Here is a 13738-nt window from a genome sequence, read left to right as displayed (position 1 = left end):
TTTTCTTCTCATTACATCCAAGGACTAGTAATTTTCCAAGGTTAGTAATGTTCCATTAATTTTGGGAGTCACTCTAGAGAATCCTATAAATTTTCCAGATACTGAAATCTGAGCCTAGAAAGGCTTAATGACTCTCTTGCAATGCCTTAGGAGTAGCAGAGTTGGTGCCCAAATCATGCCTCACTGAATGCTTCCAGCGTTACTGCTGGTGTGAGGAGGACGTAGCATTCTGCACTGAGTCCCTGGCATGGCTCTAGAACAGTCAAGTGCAGTGACAGTCTTAAGCATAGAAAACACTCGACTTTCCAGATCTTCTTTGAGGAACCTTCAAAATACACAGAAATGTGTAGTGAAACCTTACCCTACTGTGTCCGCCGTCAGTTTACTTTTACAACTTTTGACTCAGTTTCCCTTTCTCTCCTAGTACCCTCAGGTGACTGCAGATGTGTTAACCAGCATGTTCGCGTAGGAGACTTTCTGGATGGGGAAGATTTCCAGGTAAAGGACCACCCTGATTCCCTTCGTGGCTATAGCCTGCTGCCTGCCCTTCCCTGGGCGGCCCCAGGCTTCCTGACAGCCACCGCTGCCTTCCTCCTTCTCCTTTTTTGCATTGATTGATTGATTGATTCCTTATCTATGCTATTTTTCTATCTTTTTTGGTATTATTTTTAAGTATTCATATGTGTACACTGTTAATGATATAAAACACCCATGGAGTGGTAAGCCCTAACTTCAGGATAAAGCTTACACTCTGAGGAGGGGACTGGGACACTTGGCCAATGTCAGTTCTGTCTCCAATGTTTTGAACTTTTTTTCCCCAATAAGTATCTCTCTTAAAAAAAAGAATTTCTTTTGTTTTCTTTTTTTTTTTTTTGAGATGGAATTTTGCTTTTGTTGCCCAGGCTGGAGTGCAATGGTGCGATCTCGGCTCACCGCAACCTCTGTCTCCCGGGTTCAAGCAATTCTCCTGCCTCAGCCTCCCGAGTAGCTGGGATTACAGGCATGTACCACCACGCCTGGCTAATTTTGTATTTTTAGTAGAGACGGGGTTTCTTTCGTGTTGAGGCTGGTCTCGAACTCCTGAGCTCAGGTGATTTGCCAGCTTAGCCTCCCAAAGTGCTGGGATTATAGGCATGAGCCACCGTACTCGGCCTTTTTTTTTTTTTTTAAAGACAGAGTCTTGCTCTGTTGCCCAGGCTGGAGTGCAGTGGTGCGATCTTAGCTCACTGCAACCTCAATCTCCCGCGTAGCTGGGATTATAGTTACACACCACCATGCCCTGCTAATTTTTGTATTTTTAGTAGAGTCAGGATTTCACCATGTTGGCCAGGCTGGTCTTGAACTCCTGTCCTCAGGTGACCTGGCAGCCTCAGCCTCCCAAAGTGCTTGGGATTACAGGTGTGAGCCACCATGCCAGGCCAGAACTCCTTATTTTTGTTTTAAATATAACTACAGTACCACTTTTGCACTTAAAACAGTAGTTAAGGCTGGGTGCGGTAGCTCACTGAAATCCCAGCACTTTAGGAGGCCAAAGTGGAAAGATCGCTTGAGCCCAGGGGTTTGAGAACCAGCCTGGGCAACACAGCGAGAACCCCATCTCTACAAATATATATATATATATATATGGATATATTATAGATATCTATCTATCTATATGTATAATATATCTATCTATCTATAATATCTATCTATCTATCTATCTATCTATCTATCTATCTATCTATCTATCTATCTATCTATCTATCTATCTATAAAGATTTACATTTCTTTTGTAGCCAGGCATGGTGGCAAATGGCTGTAGTTCCAGCCGCTTGGTAGGCTGAGGCAGGATCACTTGAGCTCAGGAATTTGAGGCCGTAGTGAGTTGTGATTATGCCACTGCACTCTAGCCTGGACGACAGAGCAAGACCCTGTCTCAAAAAACAAAACAAAGAACAATAGCAACAACAACAACAAAATTACCAAGAGCTCCCCCCAGCCAAAACAAAAAACATCCTCAAACAGTAGTTAAGTCCTTCATATCAAATATCCAACTAGTGTTCAATATTCCAATTATAATTGGAATATAATTATATAGAGAGATTCTAACAAAAACAGATTTGTTTGGCATTTCAAATGTCCGAAGATGCCAGAAGTTTAATCTAGAGCAGTGGTTCTCAAAATTTGGTCCTAAGACCAGCAGCATCAGCATCACTTGCTAACTCGTAAGAGATGGAAATAATTAGACCCTACAGCTGACTGAATCAGTGGTTCTGGGAGTGTAGTGTTTTAACAAGCCTTCCAGGTGATTCTAATGCATAGTAGAGTTAAAGGAACACTGGTCTAAAGGAAACCAAAATTTTATGCTCTTTACACGCCCTATTTTGCATTTGTCTTTGTGTTTAACATCACAGCATATCCTGAGATGATGTGCTTACACACTTGGGTCACCAAGATGGGGTCCAGCTTTCTATTGCCTTCTGGGACCTGTGCCAAGCCACCTTCCATTTCTAGCTGTGGAGGGCAGCACACACAGACTGCTGCTGCATTAGGAAGTGTGTTGGAGAGCAGGGAATGGAAGTGGTGATCATGATTTTCTGGAGCAGTGAAATGAGAGATCTGGGTGTATTTGATAGGGAAATCAGCTTCTTTTTTAATAAGCATACTTATAAAGTTGTGGTCCTCAACTGCTGGCAGCACAGTCAAATCACTCAGGAGGGCTTTGAAAGATGCTGGTAGCCTGGCCTGACGCCAAGAAATTCTGGTTTCACTTGGGTTGTGGGTGGGGTTAGGGGGTCATCCCAGCAACAGCGAGACTTAAAGGTGCTTCAGGTGATTCTAATTACAGTCATGGTCCAAAACCACTGGCAAAGACTTGTGTTTGGTTTGGGATTTCAGTTGGGAAACTAAGTTTAAAATATCCTGCAAGAATGCACTCGGGGGTCTTACCCTTCAAACAAGTAAGTGCTTTGCAAACTCTGGTTCTTAAACCATTAGCGACCTGGTTTGGGGGAGTTTTTTTCTGCCATCTCTAGCTCTTTTTGTCTGTTGTTCTGAGCTTCTGCTGACTCTGCAGTATTTCTGGCCCGTTTTTGTCTAGGTAAGGAGATTTGAATGTGGTTTGTCTACTCACCTGTAGGTGTCTTGGGCAGAATATGCATTTTTAAAAGCACACAAATGACACCCTCTTTCACCTTCATTTTCTTTCCTGTAAATGGCTATAGCTCCAGGAAATGAACTCGAGAGACTGATACTACATTTTGCAGTGCGAGGCTTTTTAATTTTTCTAAGACTATCAATGAGACCAGAGCCTTCCTTGCAGTCTCTGAAATTATGGAAAGGAAAGGTTGGGCTGTATTTGTTGGTTGAGTGTTGAAATAGTCCATGGAAAAAGGAAAGGGAAACAAGTCCTACTACTGATTTTCTTGGCAGGGTTTATCACCTTTCCGTCCCAAGTTTCTGGCAAGTGTGATTAGAAATTGACTTGCAGGATTTGCTCACACTGGCTTCCCAAGACAGTTTTTGCTTGCATGCTGCTGACTAGCAGTAGTTAATTTGCTATCTTTCACATGTGTTATCCAAAAATCACAGAACTCATTAGAAATGAACAGCATGGACCAGGCATGGTGGCTCATGCCTGTAATCCCAGCACTTTGGGTGGCGAGGAGGGTGGATCTTGAGGTCAGGAGTTCAAGACTAGCCTGGCCAAGATGGTGAATCCCTGTCTCTACTAAAAATACAAAAATTAGCCGGGTGTGGTGGCGGGCATCTGTAATCTCAGCTGCTTGGGAGGCTGAGGCAGAGAGTTGCTTTAACCCAAGAGGCGGAGGTTGCAGTGAGCCGAGATCACGCCACTGCACTCCAGCCTGGGCAACAGAGCGAGACTCTGTCTCAAAAAAAAAGAAAAATGAAATAAACAGTGTGAATTTGGCTGGTCATATTTGGAGGATTAGCCAGATGTAAATCTGAGTTGCACTTGGGAGGTTTCGTGGGCCTCAGTTAAAAATAAATAGAATCCCAGCCTTGAGTAGAAGCAGATTTTTTGTAAAAAGTGAAATATCTTACTGGAAAACAAATCTTATTTTTCCAATAGAAAATATGGGGAAGAAGTAAGCTTTTTTTGGTGCCAATGTTTATTTTATTTTGTGCCCTTCTTGCTGATGGCAGATGTGGCAGAAATAAATACCCAATTTCATTTTCCAAAATCGGAAAAATTTAACCAATTGAATAATTTATTGATTTTTAATTTATAGCAGAGGTTTGAAACCTGATTGGTTAAACTATTTAATGTGGCTCTTAGGAAAATAAACATACGTTTATGTATGTCCCAAACCATTTTGTGGAATAATCACCACACAATGGGTTATTGAAGTCGTGTGTTGGGCTTGAGGTTCTCTAATTCTTAGGACTTTTGAAAAGTGTTTCTCACTAAGAGAAATTGAAAAAGCTATTTTTCATGTGATTGCAATATATGATTTGTGTGATTGGAAAATTCCTTTTATCTGTTGATACGCAGACTCCCTGTGGCAATACCAAATATTCATATGTCACCTGTTTCCTTTTTTTTTTTTTTTTTGAGGCGTAGTCTTGCTCTGTCACCCAGGCTGGCACCATCTCGGCTCACTGTAACCTCTGCTTTCTGGGTTCAAGCGATTCTTCTGCCTCAGCCTCCCGAGTAGCTGGGACTACAGGCGCGAGCCACCATGCTTGGCTAATTTTTGTATTTTTAGTAGAGATGGGGTGCCACCATATTGGCCAGGCTGGTCTTGAGCTCCTAGACCTCGTGATCCACCCAGCCTCGGCCTCCCAAAGTGCTGGGATTACAGGCGTGAGCCACCGTACCCGGCCATATGTCACCCGTTTCTAATCCCAACAAAACCTGTACTCAGAATGAATTCAAAACAAAACAAAACAAAAAACCCTTACCTTTGAAGAACCAAAAAAGGAATTCAAATTTTATTGAAACTTTTTGTGTTTATCCTTTTAGATCACACTAAATCAGATGAGTACACAAATGCCAAGGAATTGATTCTTGAAAGTAGAGACGATGTTTCATGCAGACACATGAGTTAAAGATGTGCTAGAACTTCCCATGAGCTGATTTTGATCATTCTTTGTTCTAGCATCCCCAAAGCTTAGCTTAACACTTAATTATATATCATACTACCTTCTCTCTCTCTCTCTCTCTCTCTGTGTATGTATTATTTTCCACCAAAATGGCTATTTGTAACCTGCCATAGTAAAAGATCTGCTTATTCAAGACCAGGACAAGACTTTCCTTTATCTTGTCTTTCTGCCCATTGCACCATTCATTTTTCTCTTCTTCTTCAGCAGTGAGATGACATTTATGATGCATCGTCCTACCATTCTCGGGATAAAGATAATTTGCCTGGTTAGCTTTTATTTAGTGATTCAAGAGAAATAGATGATCAGATCTGGCAGCAGACTGACTTTTCACGATTCATTGCTGAAGGCTTTATTCTATTTATTCTTTATTCTGTGAAGACCTCTGTTGCTGAAGGTATGAAGGATGTGGTGGTAATGGAAAATATTTTACTGATTGATTGATTTATTTTTAATTTTTTGAGACTTTATTTTTAATTTTTTGAGTCTCGCTCTGTTGTCCAAGTTGGAGTGCAGTGGCACGATCTCAGCTCACTGCAACCTCTACCTCCTGGGTTTCCTTGGTTTAAGCGATTCTCCTGCCTCAGGCACCTGAATATCTGGGACTACAGGAGTCCACCACCATGCCTGGCTAATTTTGTATTTTTAGTAGACAGGGTTTCATCATATTAGCCAGGCTGGTCTTGAACTCCTGACCTTGTGATTCGCCCACCTCGGTCGGCCTCCCAAAGTGCTGGGATTACAGGTGTGAGCCACCGCACCTGGCACTGATCTTTATTGCTGAAGAGCTTTTCTCCCCTTGCAGGATCTTTGGTGTCAAGATACTATAAAATTCCAGTAAATATGACTGCAAGGAAGGGTAAAGAGAAAGAAAGGGACAAAATAAAGTACCAGAAGCAACTAGTCCTTTCCATATTCATGTCATGTCCATAAGATCCAAGAAACGGATATTGAAGTGGAAGAACCAGACTTTCTCTTCATTCCTATGATCTAATTAAATGCATTTTCACTTAAAAAAGGATAACAGTATTAGGTCTTAATGGGATTAACCTAACTGAAATTTATTTGGCTTTGCTTTGACAGTAAAGATTATGAAGGATCCACCTTTCATTTTGTGATGGTAGCTTCAGATCTGTAATTTTTGCTACATTCCATTCCTGTTGCTGTTCTACTTAAAATATCAGTTATCGGCTGGGCGCGGTGGCTCACGCCTGTAATCCCAGCACTTTGGGAGGCCGAAGCAGGTGGATCACCTGAGATCAGGAGTTCGAGACCAGCCTGGCCAAGATGGTGAAACCCCATCTCTACTAAAAATACAAAAATTAGCTGGGCGTGGTGGCAGGCACCTGTAATCTCATCTGCTCGGGAGGCTGAGGCAGGAGAATTGCTTGAACCCGGGAGGCAGAGGTTGCAGGGAGCCGAGATCACACCATTGCACTCCAGCCTAGGGAACAAGAGCAAGACTTTGTCTCAAGAAAAAAAAGAAAAAAAAAAAAATCAGTTATCAAACAAAACTTGTGTTTTGTATGGCCGAGACTTAGAATAGACTAGAGTTTGAGTATTTTTCTTTTTAGGTTTTTGAGATGATTAACTCTTACTGTTTTTATACTGAAATGAAGTCTGTTTAGTTAAAATAAAGAGGAATCTTTCTTTTATTTTCTGTGTTTCTTGGCTTCTTTCTTTCTTTCTTTCTTTCTTTCTTTTCAGTGTCTTAGGGTTTCTCTTGCTTAGAATTATCTAGATGAACTGTTTCTGAGTTCAGCTTCAGACTAGAGTATTTTTTCCCTTTAACTTTTTGAGGTGATTATCTCTTACTCTGTTTTTATACTGACGTGAATCTCTGTAGTTAAAATAAAGAGGAATCTCTCTTTTATTTTCTGTGTTTCTTGGTTTCTTGTGTGTGTGTGGGTTTTTTTTTTTTTTTTTTTTTTTTGTCAGTTTCTTAGGGTTTCTCTTGCTTGAAATTGTCTTGATGAAATGTTTCTGAGTCCGACTTCATTGATAACTACGTGCTCCTCCTTTTCCTTTGTAAGTGTTACAGGATTTCAGTAATATATACTTTTTATTGTGGTGAAATATACATAATATAAAATTATCATTTAAGCCATTTTTAAATGTACACTTCAGTGGCATTAAATACACTCATAATGTTGTGTGCAATTGTTGCCACTATTATCTTTTGAAAGTTTTCATCTTCCCTCTCACTGGTAAGTGGGAGTTGATCAATGAGAACACATGGACACGGGGAGGGGAACATCACACTCCGGCGCCTGTTTGGTGGGCGGGGGTGGGGGGTAGGGGAGGGATAGCATTAGGATAAATATCTAATGTAGATGACGGGTTGATGGGTACAGCAAACCACCGTGGCACGTGTATTCCTATGTAACAAACCTACATGTTCTGCACATGTACCCCAGAACTTAAAGTATATAAAAAAAAATAAATTTTTCTTTCTCCCAACCTGAAACTTTGTGCCCATTAAACACTAACTCTTCATTCTTCCCTCCCCGCAGCCCCTGGCCACCACCATTCCACTTTCTGTGTATGAATTTGACTACTCTAGGTACCTCATGTAAGTGGAATCATGTAGTATTTTTCCTTTTGTGACCGATTTTTTTCACTTAGCATAATGTCTTCAAAATTCATCCATGTTTCGGCATGTGTCAGAATTTCCTCACTTTGTAAGGCTGAAGAATACGCCATGGTATGGATATATCACGTATTGTTTATTCATTCATCTGTCAATGGACCGTTGGGTTCTTCCACCTTTTGGCCATTGTGAATACTGCTATGAACATGGGTATGTAAATATCTATTCAAGTCCCCATGAAAACTGTCTTTGTGATTAATTATTATTATTTTTTGAGACAGAGTTTTGCTCTTGTTGCCCAGGCTGGAGTGCAAGGGCACAGTCTTGGCTCACTGCAACCTCTGCCTCCTGGGTTCAAGTGATTCTCCTGGCTCAGCCTCCCAAGTAGCTGGGATTACAGGTGTGTGCCACCACACCTGGCTAATTTTGTATATTTTGTAATAGATATGAGGTTTCACCATGTTGGTCAGACTGGTCTGGAACTCCTGACCTCAAGTGATCCACCTGCCTCGGCCTCCCAAAGTGCTGAGATTACAGGTGTGAGCCACTGTGCCCAGCTGTCTTTGTGATTAATTAAAACACCCTGATGCTGATTTAGATACGGATTTAGCAACTTTAAATATTATGATATTAATAATAGCCATTAATTAATAATAAAGCTTTTTATGTAGAGTGATTGGAATGAGTTTGTCAGGTATGAGTTATAAAGGCCTCCAGAAGCATATAGGGAAGGTAAACATATGGCAATGAGAACCCTTTTATAAACACACCTGGCTGGATACCATGACCTGCTTAAGATCTGTGTTTTGGAATCGTCATTGAAAAGAAATGTAGCTGGGCATGATGGCTCATGCCTGTAATCCCAGCACTTTGGGAGGCCGAGGCGGACAGATCACTTGAGGCCAGGAATTCAGGACCAGCCTGACCAACATGGTAAAACCCCGTCTTTACTAAAAATACAAAAATTAGCTGGATGTGGTGGCGGGCACCTGTAATCCCAGCTACTCAGGAGGCTGAGGCAGGAGAATCACTTAAACCTGGGAAGCGGAGGTTGCAGTGAGCTGAGATCACGCCACTGCACTTCAGCCTGGGCAAGAGAGTGAGACTCTGTCTAAAAAAAAAAAGAAAAAGAAAAGTTGCTGCATGACAGCCTGACATCTGGGAAAGTTAAACTATAAAATGACTTGCAAAATTAACATCCTCTGGTTAACCAAAATCCTCAAAGCAGAGGGCAATCCGATGTTTGGGATGTGAGTCCCATTCTCTAGAGGGTCAGGCTTACCGCTCGGAAAGCAGATTAATACTGCTAGCACACACCACCTAAAGATACGCTTCCCATCCTTACATTGTTGATGTTTTCAATGTTTCATCTATCTGTTGTATTCTTTCAAATTCCTTAAGCTTAACCATAGACAAGCTCCTTCTTGGAGTTAACACTATTTATCGAGTATATACCGTATGACCAAGCTATATATTACTGCTGGCTGATGTTTCTTCATACTTGGCCCATGTTAGGCACTGCCCTAAGCCCTTTACATGTGTTGTTAGTTATTTAATTATTCCAACATCTCCATGTGTTTGATACCAGCAAAACTTCATTTTACAAATGATGAAAACGAGACACAGAGAAGTTATCTTGTTCAAGGACACAGGAATTGGCAAAGCCAGAACTTGACTCCAGGAGTCTGACTTCAGACCATGTATCTTTTTCTTTTCTTGTTTTTTTTTTCTTAGAGACAGGGTCTCGCTCTGTTGCCCAGTCTGGAGTACAGAGCAATCTTGGCTCACTGTAGCCTCAAACTTCTGGGCTCAAAACTTCCTCTTGCCTCAGCCTCCTGAGTAGGTGTGTGCCACTACACCTAGCTAATTTTTGTTTAAATAATTTTTTTGTAGACATGGGGTCTTGCTATGTTGTCCAGGCTGGCCTTGAACTCCTGACCTTGAGCAGTCATCCTGCCTTGGCCTCCCACAGTACTGGAATTATAGGCACAAGCCACCACACACGGCCCCCGTGTACCTTTGACTTCTATGCCATGCTGACCTGCATTTTACTGTTGATCAAACTGGTGAAACTTATGAAAACGCTCTCTAGAGGATGAATTCTTTTTTTTCTTTTCTTTTCCTTTCTTTCTTTCTTTTTCTTTCTTTTCTTTCTTTCTCTCTTTCCTTCCTTCCTTCCTTCTCTTTCCTTCCTTCCTTCCTTCCTTCCTTCCTTCCTTCCTTCCTTCCTTCCTTCCTTCCTTCCTTCCTTCCTTCCTTCCTTCTTTCTTCTTCTTCTTCTTCTTCTTTTTTTTTTTTTTTTTGAGACAGACTCTCACTCTGTCACCCAGGCTGGAGAGCAGTGGCATGATGTTGGCCCACTGCAAACTTTGCCTCCTGGGTTCAAGTGATTCTTCTGCCTCAGCCTCCTGAGTAGCGAGATTACAGCTGTGTGTCAACACACCTGGCTAATTTTTTATGTATTTTTAGTAGAGACGGGGTTTCACCATTTTGGCCAGGCTGATCTCGAACTCCTAACCTCAAATGATCTGCCTGCCTTGGCCTCCTAAAGTGCCGGGATAACAGGCATGAGCCACCGTGCCTGGCCTCTAGAGGACAACTCTTTTTAAGGTAAATAACAGAACTTTTAAAGTCAGGAGGTCTCTGTGTCTGTCTAGGAACCCATGCTGTATTAAGTGGTGACAAAGTAGTTTGGAAGTTTAGCACCAAAGGACTAAGGTTTCTTGGGAACACAGTGCACTTTATTCCACCTTTTAAGGTAAACATACTTCAAAGAAAAGGACATTTTAAAAAACCTTGCTGAAGAGTTTTTAAGGAATGTAATATATTTTTTAAAAAGGTATTATCACTTCTTTATTAATTCATATTTGGCAAAGAACTTTCTAGAAGTATTAGGAATCAGCCTCACTCAGAAATTTGATGTTAAAGGTTTGTAAAGAATATCTACTTATGCCCATTCATAATTAATAGAGATTCTTCTTTTTCTTTTAAGGTTAAAAATTTTTTCTTTTTAGTTATTTCAGCTTTATTCAGGTTGAATACAGGTGTTCCAGCCAAATAAAGTAAGGTAAGAGGGGTGAGAGGGTTTCAGGCAGAGATAAAAACATGTAAAAGGACACGAAGTTGTAGCATGGTCTGGCCAGCAAACTTTAAATACGAGGGGAGTCCATTATAATGGAAGGAGCAGGGGCTTAGGAAAAGGTTTAAAAAATTAATTATTCTTGAGTCTTGGTTTTACCCTCTGTGAAAGGAGATAATTGTTGCTCTTTTGAGGACTAGAAATAATTTTTTGTTTGTTTGTTTGTTTGTTTGTTTTGAGACAAGGTCTCACTCTGGTCACCCAGGTTGGAGTGCAGTGGCGCGATCACAGCTCACTACAGCCTCAAACTCCCAGGCTGACAGAATCCTCTCCCCTCAGCTTCCCAAGTAACGAGGACTACAGGCATATGCCACCATGCTCAGCTAATTCTTAAAATTTTTTTGTAGAGATGGTGTCTTGGCTATGTTACTCCTGCCTTATGCAGTCCTCTCACTTCGGCTTCCCACAGTATTGGGATTATATCAGTACAGGTGTGAGCCACTGTGCCTGGCCACAAATAATGTATTTAAATTGTTCAGTAATGGACCTGACACCCAGGTTTCCACATTGATATTATCATTATGTTGTTATCAGTTTTTTTCTTTTTGTCTTTTCATTTGTTTTTCTGAAAAATATTACATTACATGGTTCAAAACCCAAAAAGTGTAACATTCTCTCTTTCGTCTTTGTGCCTCATCTGTTAAGTCCCTTCTTCCTGGTCCCTGCAGGTAACCACTGTCCTGTTTCTAATGTAGCCTGCATTGTCCCCTGATGCTCTGTGGGAATATGAGTATCTCTTCTGTATTTCCTGCTTTTACACAAAAGGTAGCATATTATACACATGCTTCAACATCTTCCTTTTGGTTTTCACTTAAGTATACATTTTAGAAATGTTTCCATGTCACTTTATAAGAGGCTTCCTCTTATAAGCCATGTATATTATTTTTTTTTGGACAGAGTCTCGCCTGTTGCCCAGGCTGGAGTGCAGTGGCGCGATCTCGGCTCACTGCAACATCCGCCTTCCAGGTTCAAGTGATTCTCCTACCTCAGCCTCCTAAGTAGGTGGGATTACAGGTGCTGCCACTGCGCCCACCTAATTTATTTTTATATTTTAAGATTCAGGTGGCCAGGCACGGTGGCTCACGCTGTAATCCCAGCACTTGGGGAGGCCGAGGTGGGCGGATCGCCTGAGGTCAGGAGTTTAAGAGCAGCCTGGCCAAGGTGGTGAAATCCCGTCTCTACCAAAATAAAATAAAAGAAAATAATTAGCCAGGCATGGTGGCTGACACTTGTAATCCCAGCTACTTGGTAGGCAGAGGCAGGAGAATTTCTTGAACCTGGGAGGCTGAGGTTGCAGTGAACTGAGATCGTGTCATTGCACTTCAGCCTGGGAGACAAGAGCAAAACTTGGTCTCAAAAAAAAAAAAGAAAAAAAAAGAAAAGACTCATGGGTAATTGCAGTATAGTCCAGAGAGTTCCCATGTGCCTTCACTAAGCATCCGCTAATGTAATACCTTACATAACCTTAGTACATAGTCAAAACTAGGAAGTTGACATTGGCATAATGCCATTAACTCAGGTAAGAGACCTTATTTAGATTTAACTGATTTTTACATGCGTTCTTTTTTTGGAAGGGGGTGTACGTTTTTCTACAAAATTCTGTTATCCTTGTAGATTCAAGTAGCCATCACTATAATTGGGATACAGGAACTGTTCCAGCATAGAAAACCCAGCCAAATATCTTACCTTCCTAGGTGCAAGAATCCTATTTCCAACTTTTAAAATTCCCTAGGGGCCTGAGTACTTAATGGGTGCTTAATAACGACTAGTTGAAACACTCAGTAAAAAACAAAATAGAACTCACAGCTGAAAAACAGATGAATCAAGATAATTTAGAAAATAATAAAAAAGTTAAGACTACTTTCTTAATATGAGCTATTCAGGGTGACTAAGTGATGATTTATAATTTCATGGAGTCAGAACACTTAAAAGTGCTAATGATCTGAAATAAAGCTTCTCTAAAACATAACTTTATTTTTCAAAGCAATTCTACTATTTATAATATTATGTTGGTATGATGAAGTTTGTCATCCCTAGTTGACAGAATAGGACACTGAGACTAAGAGAGGAAAGCAAGGTCGGGCACGGTGGCTCACACCTGTAATCCCAGTACTTTGGGAGGCTGAGGTGGGCGGATCACCTGAGGTCAGGAGTTCGAGACCAGCCTGGCCAACATGGTGAAATCCCCATCTCTATTAAAAAATAAAACAAAACAACAATAAAAAAAGTACAAAAATTAAATTAACCGGGCACGGTGGCAAGTGCCTATAATTCCAGCTACTTAGGAGGGTGATGCAGGAGAATCGCTTGAACCCAAGAGGTGGAGGTTGCAGTGAGCCGAGGTCGCACCACTGCACTCCAGCCTGGGTGACAGAGTGTGACTCTGTCTAAAATAAATAATAATAATAAAATAATAAAAAGTAATAAAGAGAAGAAAGAAAGCTAACAGTGAGTACCAAAGATGGCTATTTCAGTAGGTTCTTCTAACAGCCGTATGAGGTGGACGTCGTTATTTCCATTTCAAAGAAGAGAATGTGGACTCTCTGAGGTCCAGTAACTTGCCTGTGGTCAGTTTATGTCAGAGACAAGATTCCAAATCCCGCATTCTCACCCTCACTCCACAATGAATGTTTTCCTCAAGAATAAAAGTCAAATAATTCAGGCCAGGCATAGTGGCTTATGTCTGTAATCTCAGCACTTCAGAAGGCTGAGGCAGGAGGATTGCTTGAGCCCAGGTATTCAAGACCAGCCTGGGCAATAGAGTGAGATCTTGTCTCCACAAAAAATAAGACAAGTTAGTGGAGTGTGGTGGCACATGCCTGTAGTCCCAGCTACTCCGGACACAGGAGGATTGATTGAGCCTGGGAGGTAGAGGCCGCAGTGAGCGGTGATCACACGCCACTGCA

The 13738-nt window shown here is 41.3% G+C and overlaps 1 protein-coding gene across 18 annotated transcripts in view; it reads left to right on the top strand.

Annotated features, from left to right (window-relative positions):
• LOC106997839 (uncharacterized) overlaps positions 1-13738 on the top strand; it is a 547605-nt gene that overhangs the window by 117851 nt on the left and 416016 nt on the right. For all 18 annotated transcript variants that reach the window (XR_013417061.1, XR_013417051.1, XR_013417050.1 and 15 more), the window contains exon 3: positions 425-498. The gene's annotated coding sequence lies outside the window, so the exon portion shown is untranslated. The remainder of the gene's footprint in view (positions 1-424; positions 499-13738) is intronic.

Source organism: Macaca mulatta, chromosome 4, assembly GCF_049350105.2.
Source record: "Macaca mulatta isolate MMU2019108-1 chromosome 4, T2T-MMU8v2.0, whole genome shotgun sequence".
NCBI lineage: Eukaryota > Metazoa > Chordata > Mammalia > Primates > Cercopithecidae > Macaca > Macaca mulatta.
This window is presented reverse-complemented; position numbering and strand designations above follow the sequence as displayed.